The sequence below is a fragment of the Mirounga angustirostris genome, unplaced genomic scaffold (genome assembly GCF_029215605.1).
Source record: "Mirounga angustirostris isolate CCGP_5_RB_7025 unplaced genomic scaffold, mMirAng1.0.hap1 SCAF_13, whole genome shotgun sequence".
Lineage (NCBI taxonomy): Eukaryota > Metazoa > Chordata > Mammalia > Carnivora > Phocidae > Mirounga > Mirounga angustirostris.
The window spans coordinates 90,615,615-90,627,854 of record NW_026991721.1 but is presented as its reverse complement, the minus strand read 5'-3'; positions in this window follow the sequence as shown (position 1 = coordinate 90,627,854).

Genomic DNA, 12,240 nt, shown 5'->3' with positions numbered 1-12,240 from the left:
AAGCATACTAGTAAGAGAATTGACAGGCCCTTTAATGAAATCAAATCAAATGTTGAAACAAATCTTGATATATGTAGAAAAACTTAGTGTATGACAAAAAAGATATCACAAACCAATAGCAAAGATCTAATTTATACAATAAATAGAGTTTGGAAATTTAGCTTCTTAAAAAAATGTTACTGCTTCACCTAAGAAACTTCCAGACTCTCTATAGATTTAAATGGAAAATAAATAAAGGAACAAAACAGAATAAAATTTAGGTCATATAGGATGACTATTTCAATGGGAAAGGCTTCTCTAAACATAAAAAAAAACTATGAAATAATATTTAAAGATTTTTATTTATATTTATTTATTTATTTATTTATTTATTTATTTATTTATTTGACAGAGAGAGACACAGCAAGAGAGGGAACACAAGCAAGGGGAGTGGGAGAGGGAGAAGCAGGCTTCCCGTGGAGCAGGGAGCCCGATGTGGGGCTCGATCCCAGGACCCTGGGATCATGACCTGAACCGAAGGCAGACTCCCAACGACTGAGCCACCCAGGCACCCCAGAAAAAAACTATGAAATAATATTTAAAAAACAAAAAAAGTGGTCTTGACCACTAAACAGTCAAGAACATAACAGTTGATATAAGTAATAAATATACATGTTAACATATATTAAAATGCATGCATACTACTTATGTATTCATATGCACATGCATATGAATATGTAAAAGTGTGCATATTTATAGGTAAATACAGTTTCTCTTCTTAATAAATAACACAAAAATAATAAAAACAAAGTTTACAGGAACAAATAACACTTGCGAAGTCTGGGCAAGGAACAGAAAAGTTGTTAATATCAACCTGAAAGTCTTGGAAGAATTTTGAAAAGACAAGAAATATTTATCCTCAATAATAATTTAAAAATATATTAAAATTATATTTTATGAACTTCTACTGAATATAATGTAAAAATTGATAATATCTATTGGTAGTGAGAATGTGGTGTGATTGGGTCTCCCATAACTGAATTGGAGTAAATTTTCTGGAAATCAATATACAACAAGCATTCAGTAGACTGAGTATTTCTGAAGGATATATTCTAAGGTGTCAACACATTTGAGAATTTTGTGCAGTATACAATTTTCCTCATGAATATGTATAAATATGATCAAATATATAAATGATCTTTTAAATCTTTAACAAGAGTAATTGTGCAAAAAGCAGCTGGTAGAGGATAATAAAGTCAGATTGAGGTACAGGTTCCAGGTAGTTGTCTGAACTCTCACTTTCTCTGAACCTTTTCATTAGTTTATTTTTTTGCATTTAAGTCTTCGATCTATATAGTCATTTGGCATATGGCTACAAAAGAGGATGCAAGAGAAAGATGGGAAAAGAGAATTTTGGAGACAAATCATTACAAATTTAATCTTTGAATTATGGGGCTGTGATGTGATATAGAAACATTTCCAAACTAGAGGGAGATCAGTTAATTGATCCTTGAATCATTGCCTTTCCCATGCTCTGGTCCTGTATGTGGTCCCCAGTGACCTTTGGCTTGGGAGAGCACCTGGCAGGTTTACCTCCTGCTCTGTCAATAATCCCTTTGCACTAAAACTAACAACTTCCACTCCCCAAAGCCTCTCAGAGGCCCAATGGAACCTTTGCAGTCTTACATATTTTGACCTGAATTTATATATCGATGATTACTATTGGGATATCCTAAATGGGAAGCACCGGTAAGTGCACCACAGCTATTCTCATGTATTTCTTAGGCTTTTCTTCCTTCATTTGGAGATGTTCAAGCCTGAAATTACCCATTGGAGAAACATGGCACTGAGTTTAGTTCGTGACTCTGCTATCAGCTAGCACTGAGAGAACTCAGCAAGTGGCCTAAAAGCTGAATGACTTTGTGTTAAAACCTAAGACCATTTTTCCTGCTGTGGTCTTGTTCCACTTTCAGGGTGAGGGATCAGATTTAAAATTAGACTAACTAGTTCCTTTCTAAAAAGTAACACATGTTCACTTAAATAGAGTGATTGAACAAAAAGTATATGCATCTGTGATTCTCTCAGTCCGGGAGAATTCACAAACTTTAAATTGTTACTTAAACTGAATGTTCAAATACCACAGCTGGGCAGTAATAGGGCCTAAGCTTGATTCCCTCACTCCCTTGCTCATAAACTCAAAAACAGGAACTCTTTAATCTGACATTTACCTGAAGGTGAGGTCATAATCAGCCCTCTACCTACTTTTCCGATATTATCTCTTACCACGATTACTAGTTCAAGCTAGACATTTTCACTTTACCCAGACATTCTCTCCACTGTCATATCTCCACATATTTTCTTCATCTGTCTCTTACCTCTGAAATGTGTTATTTCTCTTCCACGCTATTTCTGACTGTTAAAAATCCTCCCCAAACTTCAACATACAGCTATCATTTATTTATATGCAAGTTAGTGCTACCTAGCTCCCTTCCAGCCGTTGAGCTAAAAGCTTCCTATACATTGTCTAATTTCACACTTAACCCAACCCTACAGGGTAAGTGTCATTATGCATATTTTACAATATAGAAAACTGCAAGGTAGGCATCATTGCCCGTATTATACAGATTAGACTCAGAACAAGTGAGAGACTTTGCCTGGGTGTTCACAGTTAATGGGTGCCAAAGCCAGGGTCTGCAGACGGTTGCTGGGTACCTGCTATCTTCTCTGTCAAAGCTTGTTGGTACAGTGTTAGCAAATGTTAGAGTTACTGAGCACTTGCTAGGTGCTTGCTAGTAGAGATCCCCAAATGAATATAACACACTCCTGCCCTTGAGGTGTGACAGCTCCTCAGTCCTCCAAACAGAAGGAATATTTTCCTCCCAATAGTGCTAGATCTAGAATCTTTTAGGGACATTTATCACATTTTAAATTTATTCTAAATTTTTAATTTATTTTTTAAGTAAACTCTATGCCACACATGGGGCTCGAACTCATACCCCTGAGATCAAGAGTAGCATGATATACTAACTGAGTCAGCCAAGTGCCCCAAATTTATTCCTAATTTATATTTTAATCTTAATTCACAAAGTGATTATTTCCTTGTCTTTCCATCTAAAATAATATGCATAACTTTCACATTCTAATAAATAACTGGTGCATTATGTTTTAGCTGCTAGAACTCTCTGCTTCAAACAAAAAATTCTGAGAATAAATCATCACTGAATTGGAGGAAAGAGAGAATTCACACATGTATGCACAGACCTATAGGAAACAATGTGTGTTGAAGACTGACTATGCCAGTTAAAAATATGAAATCTACCTTTACATTTCCAGCTATAAGATCTATAGCAGTGAAGAGCCCATAAAATCTAAGGGAAGGTTTCAGATGTGATGAACCAGAGTAAAATCTTCCCCATCTTGGCCCATCTATAACAATACGTTTGCTTAAAATCATACAGTTTGGAAAAAAATCATACCTTCTTTAGGATATATTTTTTAAGATTTTATTTATTTATTTGACAGAGAGAGCAAGAGAGCACAAGCAGGGGGAAGAGTAGAAGGAGAGGGAGAAGCAGGCTCCCCGCCAAGCAGGGAGCCCGATGCTGGGCTTGATCCCAGGACCCTGAGATCATGACCTGAGCCAAAGGCAGATGCTTAACCATCTGAGCCACCCAGGTGCCCCTCTTCTTTAGGATATTAATCATACCTTATTTAAGTTTGATATTCCTAGATCATCCTTAAAATGCCTCAGTGAGGCAAATTGGGCATATTTTTACCATTTGCATTTTACTGCAAGAAAACTAAAATTGAGAGAGGTTAACTTTCCCAAGATCACATATATATTTTAGTGCAAAACTTGAACTAGAATCCAGGCTCTTTGATATAGTTTCCACAAGAATATGGGCTTTTGTCAGGCTGTTCACAGAATCTTGGATTCAAACTAGGATATTCTCTGTTGGTCCAAACAGAACATCTTGTCTAATTCTTTAAGGTTTTGAGGCGATCTTACAAAATGTTTCATATCAGGAATAAGATTTTTTGAAGTTATTGCTTATGTTATAATTTCTTTTTTTTTTTTTTAAGATTTTTATTTATTTATTTGACAGAAAGAGGGATGGCAAGAGCAGGAACACAAGCAGAGGGAGTGGGAGAGGGAGAATCAGGCTTCCTGCCGAGCAGGGAGCCCGATGTGGGGCTCCATCCCAGGACCCTGGGGTCATGACCTGAGCTGAAGGCAGACGCGTCACAACTGAGCCACCCAGGCACCCTACATTATAATTTCTTAAATAACTATCGAATGTAAGGGAGACATTGATAGGGAATTCAAAAGTGGCACCAGATCATTGTAACATAATTAACCTCGAAAGTTATTGCTTGATTTTCATCAATGTCATCAATGAAGGTCATTTGAAAGTCAAAATGGAGCTTTTTTCTTTTCTTTCTTTTTCTTTAAAAGTGCTGTTCAGTAGAACTTTCTGTGATGATAGAAATGTTCTATATCTGTACTGTTCAGTATGGTAAACCCTAGCCACACAGAGCTATTGAGAGCGCTAGAAATATGGAAAAACTTAAAAACTGATCTTTCAATTTAATTTTAATTAATTTAATTTTAAATTGTCACATGTGGCCAAGGGTTACTGTATTGGGCAGCACAAATGTAGATTATTCTCATTGAAGCTGAAGTGGTTCAGGAAGATGGGAATTTGAGTAAACATTAAAAGTCTTCTCAGCTAATTTTTTTCCAGGTTTTCCCTATTTCCTGAATTTTTCTGGTTTTCATTTTACTTTTTTATTATAATGTTTCTTTTAATTTTTCTTCAGGGGTCGTTGATACACATTTATTACAAAAACATAAAATAGTACAGTTTTGTATAACATAGGCACTCAGTTTGTTGGATGCAGTATTATCTTTAGACTCAGGCCACAAGGACTCTTGTCCCAAGGCAGTAGAAGCACCAAGGTGAAGTGCCCATGGGGTCCAGGTTACCCCTCCCCACCATGCTCTCAATGCTTAGAACTTTGTCTAAATGGTCCTAATCCCACTTCCAGAGTCTTTTTGAGGACTGCATTCCCAAAGATGGTCTGTGACAGAAGTAAGCATATCCCCCAGGCCTGAGGGATGGTCTGGGGGTGACTCCTCTTTGACTGGGTGGTGGGGCAAGAGACAGAGCTTGAATGTGCAAACTAGGGTGCACACATGCCCACAATGAGGGCCCCTCGTGGGCCAGATGGAGCCAGGGTGAAGACAAAGCAAGCGGGATGGAGTTGCCTCTTCCCATCCTGTCACATTTCAGAGCAGAACTCCTATGTGACCAAATTTCCAAATTCAGACCTGGCTTTCTGGACCTTACAAAAGTGTTTTCAGTGAGTGAGCAAGAATATATTTCATTTAACATTTTATTAGCTTGAGTTGTAACTTTAAATGTTTAGGCATTTATTTGGGTCTCCATTTACTCTTGCCATGGCAGGGGGGTGGGCAAACGACCCCACGGGCCCTTCACCTTGGCCCCTCCAATGTCTTGCCCCTGTGAAGGTAAGTGATCCTGGGCAAGAGTCCTTTCAGCCTGGATCTAAAGGTAATATTGCATCCAACAAACAGTGCCTACTTGATACAAAACGGTGCTCTCTATTATTTAGACCTACTGTCTAAATAGGTAATGTGATATCAGAGGTCAACTGAAGAGAACAACCCTAAAATAATTCCCAAGGTGCCAGTCACCAGTCAAAAATTCTACCTTCCCTTCTTTCCTACCCTCCTTCCTTGTCCCTCCCACCCTCCCTTCCTTTTTTCTTCCTTTAACAAATACTTGTTGATATTCTACTATGTGTCAAGCACCTTTAAGGTTCTGGGTTAGGAAGATCAATAAGGCACAGTCTCTGTCTTTGTGGTCTTATAGGCTGATAGGAGAGACAGATGCTTAAGTAATGATCTCATATAGAATAAAGCTATGTGAAGATACTACGTGGTAATAGTTCATACATCAGTTTGGATTAGTAGTCACTGCAGTTATGAATTGTGTAGGCAGTTGGAGATGGGGATGTGGTGCATTTCAAATATATTGCTTCTACTTGACCTTTAGTCTGATTTGACTCTGTTTAAGCTAAGTTTATAGGGTTGAATATTCAGCCAAGAAAGGCTGTGCTTCCTGCGGTCAAGAAGTTGTGTATGAAGAAACTGGAATTCGGGGCACCTGGGTGGCTCAGTCAGTTAAGCGTCTGCCTTTGGCTAATATCGGGGGCCCTGGGATCAAGCCCGCATTGGGCTCCCTGCTCAGTGGGGAGTCTGCTTCTCCCTCTCCTGCTCCCCCTGCTTGTCTGCTATCTCTCTCTCAAATCAATCAATCAATCAATCAATATCTTAAAAAAAAAGAAACTAAATTTTACTTGGCAGATATGTTGGGCAAAACCCTTCCATGAAAAAAAACCCCAAAAAACCCTTCCATGATATGCTCTCTTAGGAAGAGAGGAAAAGTTAGAAAATTGTAGCTATAATTTTTTCTTCTTACTACTTAGCCAACTGCCTGCAAATTTTTTATAGTACTCTCACTATTATTTTCTAAATATATTTAACATTTACATTTGAATTCTTAAATGAGAGAGTTAATTAAAAGATATAGTATATATATGTATATTAGTGAAAAGATATTTTTAAATTTCTTAGTGGATGATTTGTTTTACCTACATTTTCACTACTAATTTCTAATAATATAAATTCTGTCATTGAGAATTCATTGAATTTTTTTCTGTGACATAATACATGGACAATTTGGGGGGAAAACACATAGGTATTTGAAAACAATATCGCTTTCTGTTTTGGGGAGTATACTGCTTTATATATTTATTAGTTTAAGCTGGTTATCTGTGTCATTCAAATTCTCTATAGCGGGACACCTGGGTGGCTCAGTTGGTTAAGCATCTGCTTTCGGCTCAGGTCATGATCCCAGGGTCCTGGAATCCAGCCCCACATTGGGTTCCCTGCTCAGTGGGGAGCCTGCTTCTCCCTCTCCCTCTGCCCCTCTCCCTCCCCCTGCTCATGCATGTGCTCTCTCTCTCTCTGTCTCTCAAAACAAATAAATAAAATCTTTAGGAAAAAAAACACAAATTCTCTATAGCATTATATATTTTTTTGTTTACATAATTTGGCAGTTTCTGACATCTGGACTTATTTGCTTTTTCCTGTAATTATAATAATTATAACATTTTACTTATATATTCTGGAAACTATATTGCTAGATGAATAAATCCCAAAGGGTTTTTTTTTTATTTTAAAAGATTTTATTTATTTATTTGAGAGAGAGAGAATGAGAGAGAGCACATGAGAGGGGGGAGGGTCAGAGGGAGAAGCAGACTCCCTGCCGAGCAGGGAGCCCGATGAGGCTCGATCCAGGGACTCCAGGATCATGACCTGAGCTGAAGGCAGTCGCTTAACCAACTGAGCCACCCAGGCGCCCCCCAAAGTGGTTTTTTTAAAGTATATTTTTAGAACGTTTCTCTAATAATGGTTTTAATTTATTTTTTATATTTTTAGGATTTTCTCCATGAACAGTTATGTTGCTTGTGAACAGGGACAATTTTGATTTCTTTCCTTCCAATTTTTCTGTCTTTCATTTTTTTGATACTGATAAGAAGGGCCATCATTTCTTTGTCCTTGACCTAGGTGAAAGTAGTCAAGATTTCACCATAGATTGTTGGTATCTTTTATAAGGTTGAGAATATGTCTTTCTATTCCCAATAATTATGAACGGATGTCAAATTTTGCCAAATGCTTTTTCCATATCAGTTGAAATGATCATATAATGTTTTCTTTTATTCTATTAATATGATAATTTACATTGTCTGCTTTTTAAATGTTAAACCATCCTTACTTTTTTTTAAAGAATTTTATTGATTTATTTGAGAGGGAGAGTGCAGAGTGAGAGAAAGAGAAAGAGAGAGAGCTCGAGCCAGGGGGAGGGGCAGAAGCAGGCTCCCCACTGAGAAGGGAAACCCATGCAGGGCTCCATGCTGGGCTCGTTCCCAGGATACTGGGATCATGACCTGAGCTTAAGGCAGACACTTAACAGACAGAGGCACCCAGGCACCCTCACCTTTATTTTTCTGAAAGAAACCCTTCTTTGTCATGATATCCTATTATGTATGTGATATAAATGTCACATAGATCAAGGATGCATATTATCAACATAACATCACTATTGATGTCACTGTAAAAGTGTTTTTCAGCTTTTCTCCATTTGGAACTATTTTTTTCTCACTTTTCGTACCTTAGTAGTAGTGACTCACTGTAATTTACACTTAAGGAGTTTACCTCCTTGAGGATAAAGTATCTACCTAAATTATTCGGAATTCTTCTCCCAGAGAGGTGTCTCTATTCTCCCCCATTTATTTATTCAATCATATATGTGTATCATGGATGTTTATTTTATGCCTTTGATTATAATCCAATGCTACTTTATTTTGTTGCACAAAATTGTTTCAGCTTTGGCCATTGAGAGCTTGTTTATTTGGCTCCTGTGTCCTTTTGACATAACTCATCAACTTTTTTGAGTGCTTCCGTAACAAGTCTTACTTGTGTTCCAGGCTCATCCTGCATATTCCTGCCCCAGTCCTAGAATCCGCTATTTCTCCAAGAAGTCATTGTTCCGTTTATTAGAGACTGAATTAGAAATCAAGGTCTGAGGGCTCTGTGTGCTTTTGCTACTGGGATGTCACCGCTTTCAGGTATTTTATGCGGACAGAGCAAGGAAATATATGAGTGTTTACTTACCCATGTGTATATTTCGATTTGTAACCATCTGTATCTTTATTAAGATAAACATGAGTTCCTACTGATAGCTCCAACTGTAGTCCATTACAACATGGATCATTCTAACCTTTTTTTCTTGCTTATCTGTAAGCTTACACTCTAACAGTGAGAAACCTCGCTCTTACCATTGCCATTCACTTCCTCAATTGTTCAGTTCCTATATACATGTATAGTGCTACCAGAACTGTTGTCCTGTATCTCCATGGAAAACTACTCTGTTTGTAATTTCCTAATGACAAATGATGTGTAGCATCTTTTCATATGCTTATTTGCCACCTGTATATCTTCTTTGGTGAGATATCTGTTCAGATCTTTTGCCCATTTCATTGGATTGCTTGCTTTCCTACTGTTGAGTTATAAGAGTTCCTTGTATATTTTGGGTTTGGATCTTTTACAGATATATGTTTTGCAAATATTTTATCCGAGTTGCAACTTGTCTTTTGATTTTCTTCATGGTGTCTTTTGCAGAGCAGGAATCTTTAATTTTAAAAAAGTCCAATTTATCATTTTTTTCTTTTATGGATTATGCTTTTGCTGTTGCATGTAAAAACAGATCACCAAACCCAAAATTTATGTAAATTTCCTTTTTTTTTTTTTTTTGTAGAAATATTATAGCTTGAATTTTACATTTAGGGCTATGTTTCATTTTGAGTTAATTTTCATGGAAGATATAAAATCTGTGTACAATTTCTTTTTGCATATGGATGTCCAATTGTTCCAGCACCACTTGTTTCAAAGAAAATCTTTTCCCCATTGAATTTCCTTTGCTTCTTTGTCAAATATCAGTTGTCTGTATGTTTTTTTTCTTTTCCTGGACTAGCATATTCCATTGATCTATGTTTCTATTTTTCTCTAATATTATGCTGCCTTGATTATGGTAACTTTTGACATCCCAGTAAGTATTGAGATCAGTTAGTGTGAGTCACCCAACATTGTTTTTCTTCAATATTGTGTTGGCTGTTCTAGGCTTTTTGCTTTTCATATACATTTTAGAATCAGCTTGTAAATATCTACAAAATAGCTTGCTGGAATGTTGGTTGACATTATATTGTATCTATAGGTCAGAGTGCTGTGGGGCCACCGAGCAAAAGGTCAAGAAAGAAGTCCTGAAACATTTGCAGTGCAAAAAGGTGTTTTTATTAAAGCACAGGGACAGGACCAATGGGCAGAAAGAGCCGCACTGTGATTGTGAGGAATGATTGATTATATACTTTTAAGTTGGGAGGCGGGTAGAGATAAAGGAAGTCTCTAAAGTCATTTTCATATGTTAAAGAAGACTTACAGGATCCCCGAGGTCTGGCTATTGTCAAGCTAAGGTGTTTTTGCCTCTAGCAAGGCATTAACATTAAGATAGCCCTGAGTTCCTTCGGCATTGTCACACTCTGCATGTCTCTGGAATTTATCAAAGGGCTGCAAGTTGTAAGGAAATTTAATTTTATCTACATTTCTTTTGCCTTTGTTCTCTTCCTCAAGAGTATTCCCAATTCCTCCCTCCCTGTAAGGATTCGATTTTGTACCCCCCCACCTCCTCCCAAATTCATATGTTAAAGTTCTAACCCCTAGTGTCCCAGGATGTGAGTGTATTTTAAGACAGCTCCTTTACAGAGGTAATCAAGCTAAAATGAAGTCATTGGATTGGCTCTATTGCAAAAGGACTGGTGTCCTTAGGGAAAATCTGAAGCCCACATGTAGAGAATGGAGTGTGAAGATGAAGGCAGAGATGTGGGGGATGCTTCTACAAGCTAAGGAATGCCAAAGGTTGCCAGCAAACCCCTGGAAGTGAGGTGAGAAGCAAGAAACAGCCTCACAGTTCTCAGAATGAACCAGTCCTGCCAACACCTTGATCTTGAGGCTTTACCATCCAGAACTGAGACAATACATTTTTTCTGTTTAGGCCACTTAATTTGGGGTGCTTTGTTTTGTAGCCTTGGCAAATGAATATACTCCCATCCCTTATGACATTGCTGTCATTCCATTTACTTACTCATAACTTTGTTTACTTATCCATACCCCAATACATTGTTATTTTTCTTTTAAGAATAAGAAAAATTTTAAGTTATTTTATCTTCATTTATTCTTTCTCCAACCCTCTTCCTTTTTTTTAAGTCTATGCAAGTTTCTGATCGACATCGTTTTCTTTTTCCCTAAAGAACTTCTTTTTAACATTTCTGGCCGGGTGGGTTTGCTAGCGAATTCTTTCAGCTGGTATTTGCCTGAGAAAGTCTTTATTTCTCTGTAATGCTTAAAGGACAGTTTTGCTGGATTTAGAATTCTAGGCTGGTGCTCTTTTTCTCTCTTTCAACACTTGTTTAAATATATCAATCAGTCCACTTATTTCTTGCTTTCTTGGTTTCTGACAAGCCTTGCCCTCTAATTCTCATTTTTGTTCCTCTTTTGTTGAGAAATTTTTCCCTCTGACTTCTATCAAGATTTTTCTCCTTAACTTTGGTTTTCTGTTGTTGACTTAGATATGCCCGATGTGGGAACCAAAGGCAGAAGAGAAATTATTAAATTTCCTTACTATCTATAGCCCACTGACAAGTCCTTGAAACAGGCAGAGTGACATTCCTCTAGGGACTCAGCTGCCTCGATGTTAATACTTTGCTAAGGGCAAAAGGCAATCTTAGCTTAACATTATCCTGATGCCCCCCCCCCCCCCCCCGGATCCTGTAAGTCTTCTTTAACATATAAAAATTCTTTTGGAACTTCCTTTATCTCTAATCCTCCCAAGATACATGTTGGCAATCACCCCCAAGCATATGACCCACCATACACCTGAAGGGTCTCATGACTAATGGTGCCAGGAGAGTATCTTTCTTCACTCTTCACCATGGAGATGGAGCCCACGAAAGTGTAGGGTTTCCCTAAGACTGTAGCTCCCAGGAGTTTCCCACTATCATGCTAGTCCACATTCAGCCTCCAGCAATTTGTCAAAATTGCTATTGAAGTGCTCCTACCAGTGTTTGCCTTCAGTTGGCTCTGCACCAGCTAAGCAGATCTCTGCTATGAATCTGTGTTGCTTCCCTCGTCTCTCCAGGTTTTGAGGGAGTGTTTTGCTCTGTGACCTCTGTTCTCTGATGGCTCTAAGAAAAGTCATTGCCTTTCATTTTATTTAGCTTCTTCTTGCTTCAAGGGTAAGAGTATTGATTTCCAAGTTCTTCACATGTTTAAACTGAAACTGGAAATCCCAACTTTGTGTATTTGAAACATTTCATTAAAATTAAGATAAAATAAGTATGTAGAGATTAATAAAGAAAATCAGGGAAGCATGGGGTGAGCATGGCAAATTCAAGGAACTTCTGGTAGGTCGGTATGCTAGATCATAGTGTGTGTGAGGGGGCTATGTATAAAATGATGAAACTGGAGGGGTGGGCAGGTGTCATAAGGTGAAGGTCCTATGCAGAGTGTGACATGTTAGATCACTTGTGTCTTATTTTTTAAACCTTAGTGTTTAATGT